Below are 15,814 nucleotides of genomic sequence, written 5' to 3' on the forward strand. Positions count from 1 at the left end.
AGAACCAGGGTTCTCTCCAGGTGACTGTTCCACAGTAGAACCAGGGTTCTCTCCAGGTGACTGTTCCACAGTAGAACCAGGGTTCTCTCCAGGTGACTGTTCCCCAGTAGAACCAGGGTTCTCTCCAGGTGACTGTTCCACAGTAGAACCAGGGTTCTCTCCAGGTGACTGTTCCCCAGTAGAACCAGGGTTCTCTCCAGGTGTCTGTTCCCCAGCAGAACCAGGGTTCTCTCCAGGTGACTGTTCCGCAGTAGAACCTCTCTCCAGGTCACTGTTCCCCAGTAGAACCAGGGTTCTCTCCAGGTGACTGTTCCGCAGTAGAACCTCTCTCCAGGTGACTGTTCCCCAGTAGAACCAGGGTTCTCTCCAGGTGACTGTTCCGCAGTAGAACCTCTCTCCAGATGACTGTTCCCCAGTAGAACCAGGGTTATCTCCAGGTGTCTGTTCCCCAGTACAACCAGGGTTCTCTCCAGGTGACTGTTCCACAGTAGAACCTCTCTCCAGGTGACTGTTCCCCAGTAGAACCAGGGTTCTCTCCAGGTCACCATGTATTGCTGGCTGTCTATTTACCAGTGAATAATATGCTGAAGTTTAGCCTAATACTCACTTAATCACATCTTTTTGACCATTGGTTATGTGAAGAGAGAACCTTAAAAAGACACCAGCGGTTCATGTTTCGGCATTCTCTGTCGTATTGCTTTTTTAAATGTCATTTTTTCTTGGTGAGATCTAGGAAGGTATCTGGCACAACTCAGATTTGTGGATTAGCAAAGCTACATTTGCTAAAGCAAACAAACGTGGATTGGATTTAATTCTTTGTGTGTGTATGTGCTCACGCCTAGGAAACGGGACACCAGTAGGGGATGGAAGAACCCTGGGAGGGAAGGTGTGTGTGTGTGTGTGTGTGGATGGGGTTTTGAAGGGTAGGATCAGACTTCCAGGGCTTTATTAGTGTCAGATAACACACAACTGCCTCTAAGAATACCACCATGCCAAGACCTAGATCAACAACTCAAGTTAAATGACTTAAATCATGACTAAATAATTTTGTATTAGTCTGTATTTTTGGTTTGTATTTCAAACCATAAATGTATTGCACACAGTCACAGACCTGTTGTAGTTGTTTTAGACTTAATGGGCAGTTGAGAATGTGGCGGCCATGTTGGATGACTATAGCAGACGAACAGAACAACCCAGAACCAATCTGCACATTCCACTTCCTGCCTGGTGTTTTGTTTTGGTAAGCAAGACGGAGAGACTAAGGGACATAAGCATTGGGAGGGAGGGAGGGAGGGAGGGGAGGAGGGAGAGGAGGGAGGGAGAGATGGGGGAGGGAGGGAGGGAGAGAGAGACAGAAGGGAGGGGGGGAGGGAGGGAGGGAAAGGGAGAGGCAGGATATGAGTGCTCTTTGTGAGCTGAAGCTTGCAGCCTCCCCAGCGTGTGTCGTCTTGCCTCTTGGCGAGGGAAGACCACCAGCGCCCCTGGAATGCTTTCAGTTCAGGAAATCTCCTTTATTCTTATAAATGCTGTTCCTAAACCCCTCCACAATCCCCAATGGCGAAATACTCTGCTCTCGCTCTCTCTCTCTCTTTTCTCTCTTCTTCCTTCTTTCTCTAATTTGCTTTCACTCTGTCCCTCTCTCTCTCACTCTTTCTTTCTCTTTGTCCCTCTCTGTGTCTCTCTCTGTCTCTCCCTCTACCTTTCTGTCTCTCTCTGACTTCAAGGTATAGCCACCTCTAGTAATGTTATGGTAATATTATTGTAATCTTATGGTAATATTCATGTCTTGAATTGAGTGTCTAACCAACAAAGCATAAAGCTCTTGAGGAGTTGAGCTTCATGGGTTAAGTCATGTTTAAGTACTGTATGTTTTGTATATATAACATATCCTGTGTTATTCATTGTTAACCTACGAGTCCTAGCTAGCTGTGCCCAGTCCCTGATAAATCTTTTACAGCTCATTTCACAGCACATCCCAAGGAGTTCCTGACGTTTGAATAGATAGAAAAACAAGCGCCTGAAAAGGCGGTTTCATCCCCGTCGCTCCCCAACCTGCCCAGTCACTGTCCCCCCTCACCCCACCGAGGCAGGAGGGAGCGGGGTGAGTCATCAGTCTTCACCTGCAGGATGCAGTGTACAGCAGCCCAATAGGGGACCTGGGAGGAGCAGATAATAACCCTCTTTGTGTGCTCCAAAAAATATAACCCCCCTTAGGAGCACGGCCCAGGCCAGCCCATGCCCGGGAGCCCGGCAGCACATTAAGAGGTGCTTACGTGCGGATTAGGTGTAAGTTTGGGGGATTTAGATGAGGCCGGGGGTACTGTAACATGCGACACGAGAGGTTTCGTGCCCATCCAATCATACAAGACGACAGGATTCCTGTCTTAACAAAGGGGCCAGCAGTGTTTGGGAGGCTGACAAATGAGCTTTTATTTGAGTGATGGTTGCAGAGGTGCTCCGGACAGCACTGTAACACTACCCCAATGTATATCCTCAATCAGTCTAGTCATCTTCATCAAGATTTAAGTTTCCCATTGTGGGATAAATGAAATGCCTCCCCCTCTCCTGTCCGAGAGGGCTGTTCAGCTGCCAGAACTTCCCTAAAACAGAAGCACAGGATATTTTGTTACCTAAATATACAAATAAATCAAAATATCGAACTATATTTCAGCCTGAAATGTTTTTTACTGTAGTAACCCGGGCCCTCTGTATATAAAGGCTTTGTGAAGTGAGGGAAAATATTGGATTTTTTTTTTTTTTTTTAACTGTTGCTGTCTGTGTGCATGTGGCGTTAAATTTGCTCAGCTTCATCTTGTGTGGGTCTTTAGGTTGAAATTGAGTTGAGGCTGTGGTCAGCATGAAGTGAAATCCTGCTGTAAGTGACCTTAAGACGAGGAACATGAGGTCAGTGTTCAGTGTGAGGAGATAAACCATGAACGTGTTTGAGGTCGTTCCCAAATCCTGTCGCAGCGACTTGGCAGAAACTTTGGGAAAGAACATTTCCTCTTCTCAGGGTGCTGCATGTTTGTTTGAAGTGTGTGTGTGTGTGTGTAGTTTCACTAATAGAGTCTCTCAGTGTGTCCCGTGTTAACATAGTTAAACTCAGTTTTAATATCTAACAGTTTTTTAGGTTCATTCATCGTAGGAAGTGTGTGTCATCTTTTGATTCGAATGCTTTATGGTTTACGGGAAGTTCCAGAACGGCTCTTAGTTTATGTTTTATCCATCTAGCAGACGCCTATGGTGGCCCACAGTGCTCAACGCGCTGGAGCTAAAGAAAACGCATAAAAACAGAGCAAACTCAAGCACATTCATGTACTTCTGTTGTCGTTTGGTGTAATTGTTGTGTATTTGTGTGTGTGTGTAGTGCTGGAAGACCTTGACTTGGGGCAGCAGCCCCGCACAGTGTTTTCATGTCTGTAGTGTCTCTTCGGGGCACAGGGTCCCCTCCTAAACCCTGTTGCCTGAGAAATGGAAGAATTTCAGATGTTCCCAGTCAACTGTCCTCCGGGCCTGAGCCCAGAACTAATCTCTTTCATCTCCGAATGCTGGGGGGGGGGGGGAGTGGAGCGGGTCTGTGTTCCTCTGGTAAAGAGATCACCTCAGGGAGATGCAGCAGAAGCCTGCTCCCCCCACCCTTCCCCTCCTCCACTTCCCATCTGTCCCTCCTTTCCTCTCCCTCTCTCGGTTTCCCTCCCTCTCTCCTTCCCTATCCTAGTCCCCCTATCCCTCCCTATCTCCCTGCCTCGTCTCTCCTTCCCTCCCCCTATCCCTCCCTATCTCCCTGCCTCCCTCCCCAGGCCTCCAAGCTGGGCTGCCTTCCCTTTTGGCTTTCCTCTTTTCCTTCCTTCCTCCATTCCTCCACTAATAGCTCCCTTGTTCCTGAGTAGTCAGCATGCCAGTTGAGCTCATTCGTGGAAGATTCATTCGCGGCACAGTAATTGTAAACAGACTGGGGGAGAGAGAAGGGGAAGGGAGAAAGAGACATAGAGAGATGGAGCAGGAGAGAGAGAGAGGGAGAGAAAGATGTAGAGAGAGCCTTACCGTTTTCTCGTATTTATCGGTCTTTTATTCTTTCATTTCTTGGAGGCCCCTCACTTCCTCCTGCCCTGCTCTCCTACGTTTTACAACTTTTCTTTTACCCTCTCTTATTTTCTGCCTCTTATAATTCATCTGTTACTGATGGCCCGTGGGCGATTTGTGTCATGTTTCTCTGATAAATGTTGCATGAATGGAGTTATGGAGGGACGCAGTCAGATGTTGAATGTTCTCCTGCTGCATGCTAGATGTTTTGCAAAGGTTACTTCTGGTCATTTCCATTGTGTGGAAGAGCTCTACATCCATAATGGTGGACAAAGGGCCTAGGAGTGGATACTGTTACTAATCCGGTGATGATGTTACAGAACCCTTGCCACAGCAAAGATCCATAGATTGACCTGGGGGCTAGAAGCTGGGGCTAAAAGCTAAGGCTAGGGAGCTTATTCATTAATTAAGACCACATTCTGTTCAAAGTGTTTGTAAGTCGGCCCAATGCCTGTGCAGGCTAAGAGCCTGCAGTGCAACTATTAATGTCTTAATTAATGAGCTCAAGTTTTAATGAATAACTATGGATCTTTTGATAACGTGTTCAGACAGTGCTGGTAATATTATCCCTTGGCGTCGTGCAATTTTCTCGAAAGTTGCCCTGGCAACAGGATAGCATGTGATTGGTCAGCTCTTACTGTAAACCTGTCACGGGATGTTGCAAAAGATGGGACGTGTGTGTGTGTGTGTGTGTGTGGGGGGGGGGGGGGGTTGGGGGGGGGGCGTTCCTGTGTTACCCAGCAACCACTGGGGCCTTCCAGACTGGCTCTTCATGACGCTGGTGTAGCGTGGCTGAAGTCAACATGAACCCTAGCTACTGAGGCAGCAACCTTGTCTCTCCCTCTCTCTCCCCCCTCTCTTCCTCTTTCCCTCTCTCTTATTCTCATCCTTCCCCTTCTTCTTTCTCAAGACCTCTCATTCTCTTCTCCACCCCCTTCCCATCTCTCTTTTTCTCACCCTGTTCTTTCTTCTTTCTCCCTCTTTTTCTCTCTCTCCCTCTCTCCTTTCTCTCCCTCTCTTCTCTCTCTCCCTCTCGTCTTCTCTCTCTCTCTGTCTCTCTCTCTCTCTACCTGTGGCTGTCTGTGCCATGGGGGATACAACCCTAATGGAAACACAGTGGAGTGTTTACACTCCTTTTTCCAGGCAGAAACCACTAAAAGATCCGGGTACGCGGATACAAGAAATGTTTCTACTCATCGTGAGCCGTAAACATGACTCGGTTGTTAGGTCACGACGAGGTAAAAGTTTGTACTTGAGTAAAGCACTCTCAGCTGGTCAGATTAGTGCCCCTCCCCTCCATGCTGTCATAAAGTGATCTTTTACAACAGTGGGAAGTCAATCCAGTTATATGACTTTAGCAGTATGCTCAGCAGCTGTGTGTTGGATGCCGTTTAGGAGGTTGTGTGTCCACACAGCTCAGTGGTTAGAGCATTTGACTGCAAATCTAGAGGTCACAGGGTCAAATCCCCATCTGTGTTTCGTCTGTGTCTCCTAAATCAATACGTTATCATTGTTAATTTTATGAATACACATTCAGCCAAACCACTGTAGAGCTAGTGTGCTGAGGAACATAAATAGTTTTTCAGAGGGCAATCCCATATTTTTGTCCTTTATGTAATTGTGTGTGTGTGTATATATATATATTCTTTTTTACGGGTATCTAAAAAAGAATGAGGTTGCCTGTTCTCTCCACACTGGGCTGTTTTGCCTCCTGAAAACCGTCATTGTAAGCCTTGATTACGGTGTACGGTTTCTCCCAATGTAAACAAAACCTACTAAATGCAGCACGGCCAATTGGTCCGATCCCCAATTAAGGCGGGGGAAGCATAAAGACACCAATTAGGAGACGGAAGCCACTAATTAAAAGCTACATGATTTCCTGGAGCAAATGCTTCGTCCACCAGATTCAAGCCGTAACAGAACCTTCTGCATTCGGCAAGTCTCAAACTCACACCAGCAGTTCTACAACCTCTTTGTTCTTCTACTTAGTTCGTAGCAGCGAAAACCACTAGGATGTATTGAATTTAAACCCATACAACCTCGAAAACCTTTTCTTTTCTTCACAAACCTTGGAATGTGTTTTGCGTGTAACTGCCAAAACCTTCCGGGTGCTGCGAATTAGAGGTTACAGTTAGGTTTTCCTCCAGGGGCTGTGGTTGGGTGGTTAACCAAGATGGAGTCCTAGAAGCCTGCCTTGGAGCATGCTGCACCTGAGGAAGGAGGCAGGCTGAGAGAGAGACAGAGACAGACAGAGACAGACAGAGACAGACAGAGACAGACAGAGACAGACAGACAGACAGAGAGACAGACAGAGAGACAGACAGAGAGACAGACAGAGAGACAGACAGAGAGACAGACAGAGAGACAGACACAGAGACAGACACAGAGACAGACACAGAGACAGACACAGAGACAGACACAGAGACAGACACAGAGACAGACACAGAGACAGACACAGAGACAGACACAGAGACAGACACAGACACAGAGACAGACACAGAGACAGAGACACGTCCGTCGATTACCCATGAGCCTTTTGCTATAGGTGACGTTTTCTTTCTGGTCCTGTGACAACTGGACTTCCGCGTTGCCATGACGCCGCTGTCTCAACCTTGATGAATTCAGGTGAGCCTCAGTTCGCCTGTCTGTTTACAGCTTCCTAGCTGAACCCTCCGACCTTGGGGACAGGGCACAGTTGGTGAGGTTTTCCTCAGTATCCTAGCTGGTCTACAGACACTGCATGTGTCCCCCTGCCTCAAGCAGGAAGCCCAGGGGCTGTGGTTGGGTGGTTGGCTCCAACCCATAACTTTCTATAACATATATTATCTTATTCAATTTGATGTCTTAGGGCGTATGTCCATGGAGCGTTTTGCTCTGGCAGAAAAGTGTTGGCGGGGCGCCGGGGAGCACTTCCTCTTGTTGGTTTTTGTTTCTATGCCGACGACAATATCTCGACAACGTATCAACCGCTCGAGGAGCGACAGTGACGACACCGGGGACTTTCGGAAAAAAGTACAGAGATTAGAAGCGCAAAAAGTCGGAACGCTTGGGGGGGGGGGGGGGGGGATTCTTGGCGCTGTGCTTTTTTCCCCTCTAGGTGTGCGCTCACGGTCCCTGCTATGTGGACGTTCAGCCTTCGTAAAGTATTTTAGTAAAGTGTTTTATGTGTGGCATGGTTAGCTACTCCATGCACCACCATATTGTCCATCCCATGGCTCCCTGCCTTCCTCCTGGCCCCAGCCCCGGCCTGTTCTGCCTTCCTCCTGGCCCCAGCCCCGGCCTGTTCTGCCTTCCTCCTGGCCCCAGCCCCGGCCTGTTCTGCCTGCCTCCTGGCCCCAGCCCCGGCCTGTTCTGCCTGTCTCCTGGCCCCAGCCCCGGCCTGTTCTGCCTGTCTCCTGGCCCCAGCCCCGGCCTGTTCTGCCTGCCTCCTGGCCCCAGCCCCGGCCTGTTCTGCCTGCCTCCTGGCCCCAGCCCCGGCCTGTTCTGCCTGCCTCCTGGCCCCAGCCCCGGCCTGTTCTGCCTTCCTCCTGGCCCCAGCCCCGGCCTGTTCTGCCTGCCTCCTGGCCCCAGCCCCGGCCTGTTCTGCCTTCCTCCTGGCCCCAGCCCCGGCCTGTTCTGCCTGCCTCCTGGCCGCAGCCCCGGCCTGTTCTGCCTTCCTCCTGGCCCCAGCCCCGGCCTGTTCTGCCTTCCTCCTGGCCCCAGCCCCGGCCTGTTCTGCCTGCCTCCTGGCCCCAGCCCCGGCCTGTTCTGCCTGTCTCCTGGCCCCAGCCCCGGCCTGTTCTGCCTGTCTCCTGGCCCCAGCCCCGGCCTGTTCTGCCTGCCTCCTGGCCCCAGCCCCGGCCTGTTCTGCCTGCCTCCTGGCCCCAGCCCCGGCCTGTTCTGCCTGCCTCCTGGCCCCAGCCCCGGCCTGTTCTGCCTTCCTCCTGGCCCCAGCCCCGGCCTGTTCTGCCTGCCTCCTGGCCCCAGCCCCGGCCTGTTCTGCCTTCCTCCTGGCCCCAGCCCCGGCCTGTTCTGCCTGCCTCCTGGCCGCAGCCCCGGCCTGTTCTGCCTTCCTCCTGGCCCCAGCCCCGGCCTGTTCTGCCTGCCTCCTGGCCCCAGCCCCGGCCTGTTCTGCCTGCCTCCTGGCCCCAGCCCCGGCCTGTTCTGCCTTCCTCCTGGCCCCAGCCCCGGCCTGTTCTGCCTGCCTCCTGGCCCCAGCCCCGGCCTGTTCTGCCTGCCTCCTGGCCCCAGCCCCGGCCTGTTCTGCCTTCCTCCTGGCCCCAGCCCCGGCCTGTTCTGCCTGTCTCCTGGCCCCAGCCCCGGCCTGTTCTGCCTGTCTCCTGGCCCCAGCCCCGGCCTGTTCTGCCTGCCTCCTGGCCCCAGCCCCGGCCTGTTCTGCCTGCCTCCTGGCCCCAGCCCCGGCCTGTTCTGCCTGCCTCCTGGCCCCAGCCCCGGCCTGTTCTGCCTTCCTCCTGGCCCCAGCCCCGGCCTGTTCTGCCTGCCTCCTGGCCCCAGCCCCGGCCTGTTCTGCCTTCCTCCTGGCCCCAGCCCCGGCCTGTTCTGCCTGCCTCCTGGCCGCAGCCCCGGCCTGTTCTGCCTTCCTCCTGGCCCCAGCCCCGGCCTGTTCTGCCTGCCTCCTGGCCCCAGCCCCGGCCTGTTCTGCCTGCCTCCTGGCCCCAGCCCCGGCCTGTTCTGCCTTCCTCCTGGCCCCAGCCCCGGCCTGTTCTGCCTGCCTCCTGGCCCCAGCCCCGGCCTGTTCTGCCTTCCTCCTGGCCCCAGCCCCGGCCTGTTCTGCCTTCCTCCTGGCCCCAGCCCCGGCCTGTTCTGCCTTCCTCCTGGCCCCAGCCCCGGCCTGTTCTGCCTGCCTCCTGGCCCCAGCCCCGGCCTGTTCTGCCTGCCTCCTGGCCCCAGCCCCGGCCTGTTCTGCCTTCCTCCTGGCCCCAGCCCCGGCCTGTTCTGCCTTCCTCCTGGCCCCAGCCCCGGCCTGTTCTGCCTGCCTCCTGGCCCCAGCCCCGGCCTGTTCTGCCTTCCTCCTGGCCCCAGCCCCGGCCTGTTCTGCCTGCCTCCTGGCCGCAGCCCCGGCCTGTTCTGCCTTCCTCCTGGCCCCAGCCCCGGCCTGTTCTGCCTGCCTCCTGGCCCCAGCCCCGGCCTGTTCTGCCTGCCTCCTGGCCCCAGCCCCGGCCTGTTCTGCCTTCCTCCTGGCCCCAGCCCCGGCCTGTTCTGCCTGCCTCCTGGCCCCAGCCCCGGCCTGTTCTGCCTTCCTCCTGGCCCCAGCCCCGGCCTGTTCTGCCTTCCTCCTGGCCCCAGCCCCGGCCTGTTCTGCCTTCCTCCTGGCCCCAGCCCCGGCCTGTTCTGCCTGCCTCCTGGCCCCAGCCCCGGCCTGTTCTGCCTGCCTCCTGGCCGCAGCCCCGGCCTGTTCTGCCTGCCTCCTGGCCCCAGCCCCGGCCTGTTCTGCCTGCCTCCTGGCCGCAGCCCCGGCCTGTTCTGCCTGCCTCCTGGCCCCAGCCCCGGCCTGTTCTGCCTGTCTCCTGGCCGCAGCCCCGGCCTGTTCTGCCTGCCTCCTGGCCCCAGCCCCGGCCTGTTCTGCCTGTCTCCTGGCCCCAGCCCCGGCCTGTTCTGCCTTCCTCCTGGCCCCAGCCCCGGCCTGTTCTGCCTTCCTCCTGGCCCCAGCCCCGGCCTGTTCTGCCTGCCTCCTGGCCGCAGCCCCGGCCTGTTCTGCCTGCCTCCTGGCCCCAGCCCCGGCCTGTTCTGCCTGCCTCCTGGCCGCAGCCCCGGCCTGTTCTGCCTGCCTCCTGGCCCCAGCCCCGGCCTGTTCTGCCTGTCTCCTGGCCGCAGCCCCGGCCTGTTCTGCCTGCCTCCTGGCCCCAGCCCCGGCCTGTTCTGCCTTCCTTGTCATGTTTGCTTTAGCTGTGTTTTTCCTTCTCCTCCACAATCAACTGGGAATTATCTGCTTTCCGGAAAAACGAGGCAGCCCACTAATTTTAGATTCACTTGATTGAGCCCGGAGGCCAAAGGGATCAAACCCACATCCGCTGAAAACCAACAGATTCTAATTCTAACCATAACACGGCCAGCATGTGTTGTGCCTCTCCGGGACCTCTGATTGGAGACCTGCTCCTTGGCGGTCTCCAGACGTGCAGACTGCTGCTCCTCGGTCGCTGGAAGGCCACCCTCTGTTGTGGTGTCTCCTGTGGTCAGGGGGACTGTGGTTGGACGTCTAGAGCTTGGATCGCACCGCCCGAGACGGGCCTGTTTCTCTCTGAGGACACGAAGCATCAACTTTCAGAGGGAAGCAGCGGATCCTTTTCGGACCTTCTCGACATGTTTTAGTGACAGTAAACTCGTTTAAAAGTTCAAATGGTCCTGATCCCTAAATAAGATGACTCGAGTCGAAAGTGCAATCGGCTTAAAATGCCTTCCTGCTCTGTTGTCCTTTAAGGCGATCTGTCACGCTACATCCTGACAACAGCTAGCGAGATCGACACGAAAAGAGAAGCGGAACGAATTGCCAGACCGGAACTTCGCCGTCTTCAAAAGGCGCTGGGTAATGACAGTGTGGAGATTGTAGTTAGCGCCTTCCCCCTCAGGGTGGGTGTGTAGACAGCTGTCAGTGGCCAAGCTGCAGCCCAGCTCTTTACAAAGAAGTCTCCAGGACAAGACTGCTCTTTCACGGGTCCGACCCCCGGGTCTAGATGTGGGGGACCTGCAACCCCAGATGGTGACCCTCCAGGCTCTGTGTAATGGCTAATCCTGTTCCGCCTTTCATTCTGGACCTGTATGCCCTGAAATTATGTCTTAAAATTATATTTATTAGATATCTATTTCAGGTTCCTGAGAATCACTGTGTGAATGTTTTCTGTCCTTGGTGAACCCAGCTCAGAGAGAGACTGAGGTTTTCACACCAAAGACAATCAACTTCAAGAAAATCACAACACCAGACGCTTTCATCCAAAGCTCGGTATTGGGGGATCCGAACCTGCAACCCCTTGATCTGCAGTGAAATGCTCCACCACTGGGGAATATATCTACCCTCGCCCTCCCTCAGCCTTGTTCTGGAGAGAGGCGGGGGTGGTATCTCACAGTGAGTAGGGGACGGAGGAGAACTAGTGTGGGTTGAATCCCGTCATTCCATCCACACGCTGCCAAGACGAGGGAGGAGACTGGCTGTTGCAGCCCTCCTGGTCCGAGTTCATTCCTCGAGTCCTCTGCATTCCCCTGGCTTAGCCCCCCATCTGGGCCCGCGATCCGTACTAAAGCCTTGGGATGCACGGGGCCTAATTCCAACACGCTGAAGCATTACTGCCTGTCCGCCCCCGGGAGACAAGATGGTCACCAGGTGTCTTCCTGTCTTCAAAGTGTCGGCATCGTTAATCATCACCCCCCTCCCGCCCCCGACACACACACACACACAGCCGTGTTGCGTCGCCTCCTATGTTTTATTTCCCCTGACCCCCACCACCACCACCAACACACACACAATCAAACACACATTCTGTATTTTTGGACAGTCTGTCACCCAGCTGCATCTCCTGCTGGGTTTATTTACAGTTTACCCCGATTAGAACCACATTGGCAACCAGCGCTCCATCTTAATGAAGTCACTGTGATCCGGACAGGAGGGGGGGGGGGGGGGGGCACGAGATGAGACCAGGAAGGAGCCCTCTCCAGGGCCAGTGGATAGTAACCAACCATCAGGCCCCAGGTGTTGTGTCTCCTACTAAAGCTAACTGTGGATCAGCTCTTTACAAGAGGTGGTGCAGTACTGCAAGATGGGCCAATTTTAAGTAAGGTGCAGGGGCATTAGTTGAGAAAAATTCTCTCCATTGTGCCGCTTGTAATGCAGGTCGTTTTAATCCTCCCACGTTTGGTGGTGGTTAATACTTCTTGTACTGCTTTCTTCGACAGATTGTGTCCTTGTAGAGGAAGCCCCGGCTCTCATCCTGCTCTGCCGTGAGTTTAATGGCCATTGTAGTTCATGTCAAGGCTGTGAGTCAGAACGGCGGTGCTGGGGTAGGGTCTGGGCTTGTTGGCTGCCGAGGCCAAGTGTCATTAACCGTGCCCTCTCCCTGCCCTCTCTGACGCAAAACCAAGCGAGGGTAAAAAAAGTCTGCTTTCCTCTGGAAAAGCACCAAGGGGACTATTTCTGTTGTTTTAAATTGCTGGAGAGAGGGAGGGATGGAGAGAGAGCGGGGAAACTACAATGGCCATTAAATGAGGGAGAGAGAGATAGGGGGAACTACAATGGCCATTAAATAGGAGGGAGGGAGGGAGGGGGGCGCTCTTCACGTGCCAGAGCTGTAATGTGTTCCTCCGCTGCGGGAGCGTGTTGAACCCTCGCTCCTCGGACAGGAAGTCCCCTGCCTGGGGAGCAGCGCACTTCCTGTTTTGGAGAGGCCGGGCCATCCCACCTGCAGCTGCAGGACGGCGGGCCGGGTCAGCCACCCCTGGGCCTGGGCTCAGCCCCCCTCCAGCCCTGGGCCTGGGCTCAGCCCCCCTCCACCCCTGGGCCTGGGCTCAGCCCCCCTCCAGCCCTGGGCCTGGGCCTGGGCTCAGCCCCCCTCCGGGCCTGGGCTCAGCCCCCCTCCAGCCCTGGGCCTGGGCCTGGGCTCAGCCCCCCTCCAGCCTTGCGTGTTGGACGGGCTGCATCTCCGCTCTGCTGTCACTCTGGAAGAATGTGGTGGAGCTGCACAGTCCCTGAGGCAGCCAGGATGGAGATGGCGTGAACACTCTCTCTCGCATGCTTGCTCTCTCTCTCGGACGCTCCCTCTCTCTCGCATGCTCTCACTCTCTTGTACGCTCCCTCTCTCCCCATCTTTCTCTCCCTGATATTGTCCATGACAGTAGGTATACTGGGTATAGCTGCCCTGCTGGTAGTATCTGACTGCAGATCTCAAGAGGTCACAGGTGCAAATCCCCCCCATATACTGTACTTCACCTTGGATGGACTCTGTTCCCTTGGATGGACTCTGTTCCCTTGGATGGACTCTGTTCCCTTGGATGGACTCTGTTCCCTTGGATGGACTCTGTTCCCTTGGATGGACTCTGTTCCCTTGGATGGACTCTGTTCCCTTGGATGGACTCTGTTCCCTTGGATGGACTCTGTTCCCTTGGATGGACTCTGTTCCCTTGGATGGACTCTGTTCCCTTGGATGGACTCTGTTCCCTTGGATGGACTCTGTTCCCTTGGATGGACTCTGTTCCCTTGGATGGACTCTGTTCCCTTGGATGGACTCTGTTCCCTTGGATGGACTCTGTTCCCTTGGTGTTGATCAGAGAAGGCTCTCTGCCGGGATCTCTCCAGGGATGTGGCTTCGCCCAGGGAGGCTGTCCGTGTGCACGGCTGCTGGAGCTGCTGGAACAGGAAGCTGCTATTTGGGACAACAGGAAGTGATCTGTGTGTGACCCCCCCCTCCACCACCCCTCCTCCTCATCCCTCCCTTAATTACTAGGGACCTTCTAACCAGCCAGCTGCGTGGTATGGCTCTCGGTCCAAATGGCCATCACGTGACACCGCCCCTCCCCTCCCCTCCATAAAGTCTGCACACTGTCAATGGTTCTTTATCCAGAGCTCGTTCTGAATCCTGTGTTGCGCAAGAAGGGGCAATTTTCCTTGGGTTTTTATTGCCGCTCCCAATTTTTTGGGGACAATTAGCCGAGTCGGTAATTCTCTGTGATTTAATGCGGTGTCGGGTCTCATGCAGGACGCAGCGCCGGTATATCTGAGATGTGTTGTATTCCTCAATCTGGCAGATCAAGAGTTTTCTCTCGTTTCGTTCCACGATCGTAGATGATTTAGAGTCTCGTCAACTCTTGGAAAAGACTGTTTGTGATTCTGTTTGTCAGTGAAAGACGGGTCATTTGTCTAAACGGTCCAATTTTTGGAGTCTATTTTTAGTTTGGGGTGACAATCACCATTCCATTTAGACCCCCCCGCCCCCCTCACTCCCTCTCACATCCAAGAATACTCATCTGGCAACCTTTACCGTCCAGAAACATCCTGAAGTCTGTGGGATCAACTTCTAACCCCAGGAACAGCCCGATAGACCCGGAAGGCTCACTTCAAAGAACCAGCACATCAAACGAAACACAGCACATAGATGGTCAATCTGGAGACAACGACCATGAACAGCCCTCCCATTTGTCAGCCTGGTGATTTATACTGGGAGAGCTCAGAAAGAGAGTGTGGTTCCCTCCTGCATGCTAGGGTTTCATAACGGAGCTGGTTATGAAACCCCGGGAACAGATCTGTAAATTTTTTATCTGGCACTTATCCTTGTCGAAAAGAATCAGGACTGCTTTCTTTCTCAATCTCTATCACCCTTCCACCTCTCTTTATCTCTCTCTCTCTCTTTGTCTGTCACTCTCTCACTCTCTCTCTCTCCCTCTCTCTTTGTCTGTCACCCTCTCTCTCATCCCCCCCAATCCACTGACGCTAGCTTGTCTGAGTGGCCTTTTGCCATGCATTCCTCCCCCCCACCCCCCGTCTGGCCCCAGCGTCAGGAAGTGGCCCAATTAGTGCATAAACACCGTGGAGGGGGGAGGGGTTGAGAGAAGGGAGGGGGTGAGAGGGGGGAGGGGGTAGCACCAATTAGTGTTCTCTGGGCTCAGTGGGGCTCTGCTGCCCTCCCTCCCCCCCCCCCCCCCCCCCAACACAACCCTGCTGGGAGGAGGTGGCAGAAAACCAGAGGCCAGCCGCATACAAATAAACAAATGATTACAAACATAAGAATTCACAATTCCCACGCACAATGAACCTCGCCGCGCAAACGTGTGTCTGTCCAAGTCACCGCAGGGTCGACCTTCAGGCGAACACGACAGACGTGTCCAGGTGACAAGTTTGACAACTTTTTATTTACATTTTACTCATATTTACCCGTGGGCTATGAGTATAAACAAGAGCACTGTCAACAAGGCCCTTGCATTGAATAGGATGTGTGAATGAGGTCATTGAGAAGGCGTTTGCATGGCTCCCTCCTGGCTCTCTGGGTGGTGCGGGGGGGGGGGGGGTCCGGCAGGTGTGATTTACAGGTGACGCCTCCTCGTGTTTGCTCACGTCTGACCTCAGGAAGCACTTCTGCAGCAGACATCGTAGGTGAGATATGACCCCTGACCCCTGGTGGAAACACCCCAACCTGATCTGTTGATGCATCCAGCCACACTGGCTGGGGTCTGGGATTCTTAATTCACTTATAAATTCATGTTTTCTGATGGACAAGATATGCTGTTAAGCATAAATAATAAAGGCACTATTTGTGGTTTCTATATGCAGTATTTGCATGTTGTCATCTGCTAAATAAATACAAATTTCATGTCACTGGAGTAGGAGATGGAAGGTTTCAAACATCAGGTCAAACTCACTGCTCAGCATTGATATAGATCAAATAGCTAGCTCTTCAGTGACGTAGCTGGTGATGTAGCTGCCTAAAGCGGTGTGTTTAAAAGTGTCGGCTGTACATTATTACTGTCCTGTTGGTGGTGATGGAGGCCCAGAGAAGTGGTCACTAGCCAGCGGTGGGAAAATGGCCGATTTATTGCCATACAATGTTAGAACTGCTAGTTAGACAAGCTAGCGTTAGACAAGCTAAGGTTACACGCTAGGTATAATTTTAGGCCCGACTTTCAATTTCGAGGTTTCGTCTGCAGCTAAACCCGTGTTTAAATGTTTAAATTGCTGGTTAAAGTGTGTTGTGACTCTCTCTGAAGAAGTTTGCATTCTTATTGAGATACCAGAGAAAATGGTCTGTTGGGATAT

At 53.8% G+C, this 15,814-nt stretch overlaps 1 protein-coding gene across 1 annotated transcript in view; it reads left to right on the plus strand.

The window, feature by feature from the left end:
• Positions 1–15,814, plus strand: part of afg2a (AFG2 AAA ATPase homolog A) — a 68,053-nt gene that overhangs the window by 24,887 nt on the left and 27,352 nt on the right. The window lies entirely within an intron of this gene.

Source organism: Osmerus eperlanus, chromosome 13 (assembly GCF_963692335.1).
Source record: "Osmerus eperlanus chromosome 13, fOsmEpe2.1, whole genome shotgun sequence".
Taxonomy (NCBI): Eukaryota; Metazoa; Chordata; class Actinopteri; order Osmeriformes; family Osmeridae; genus Osmerus; species Osmerus eperlanus.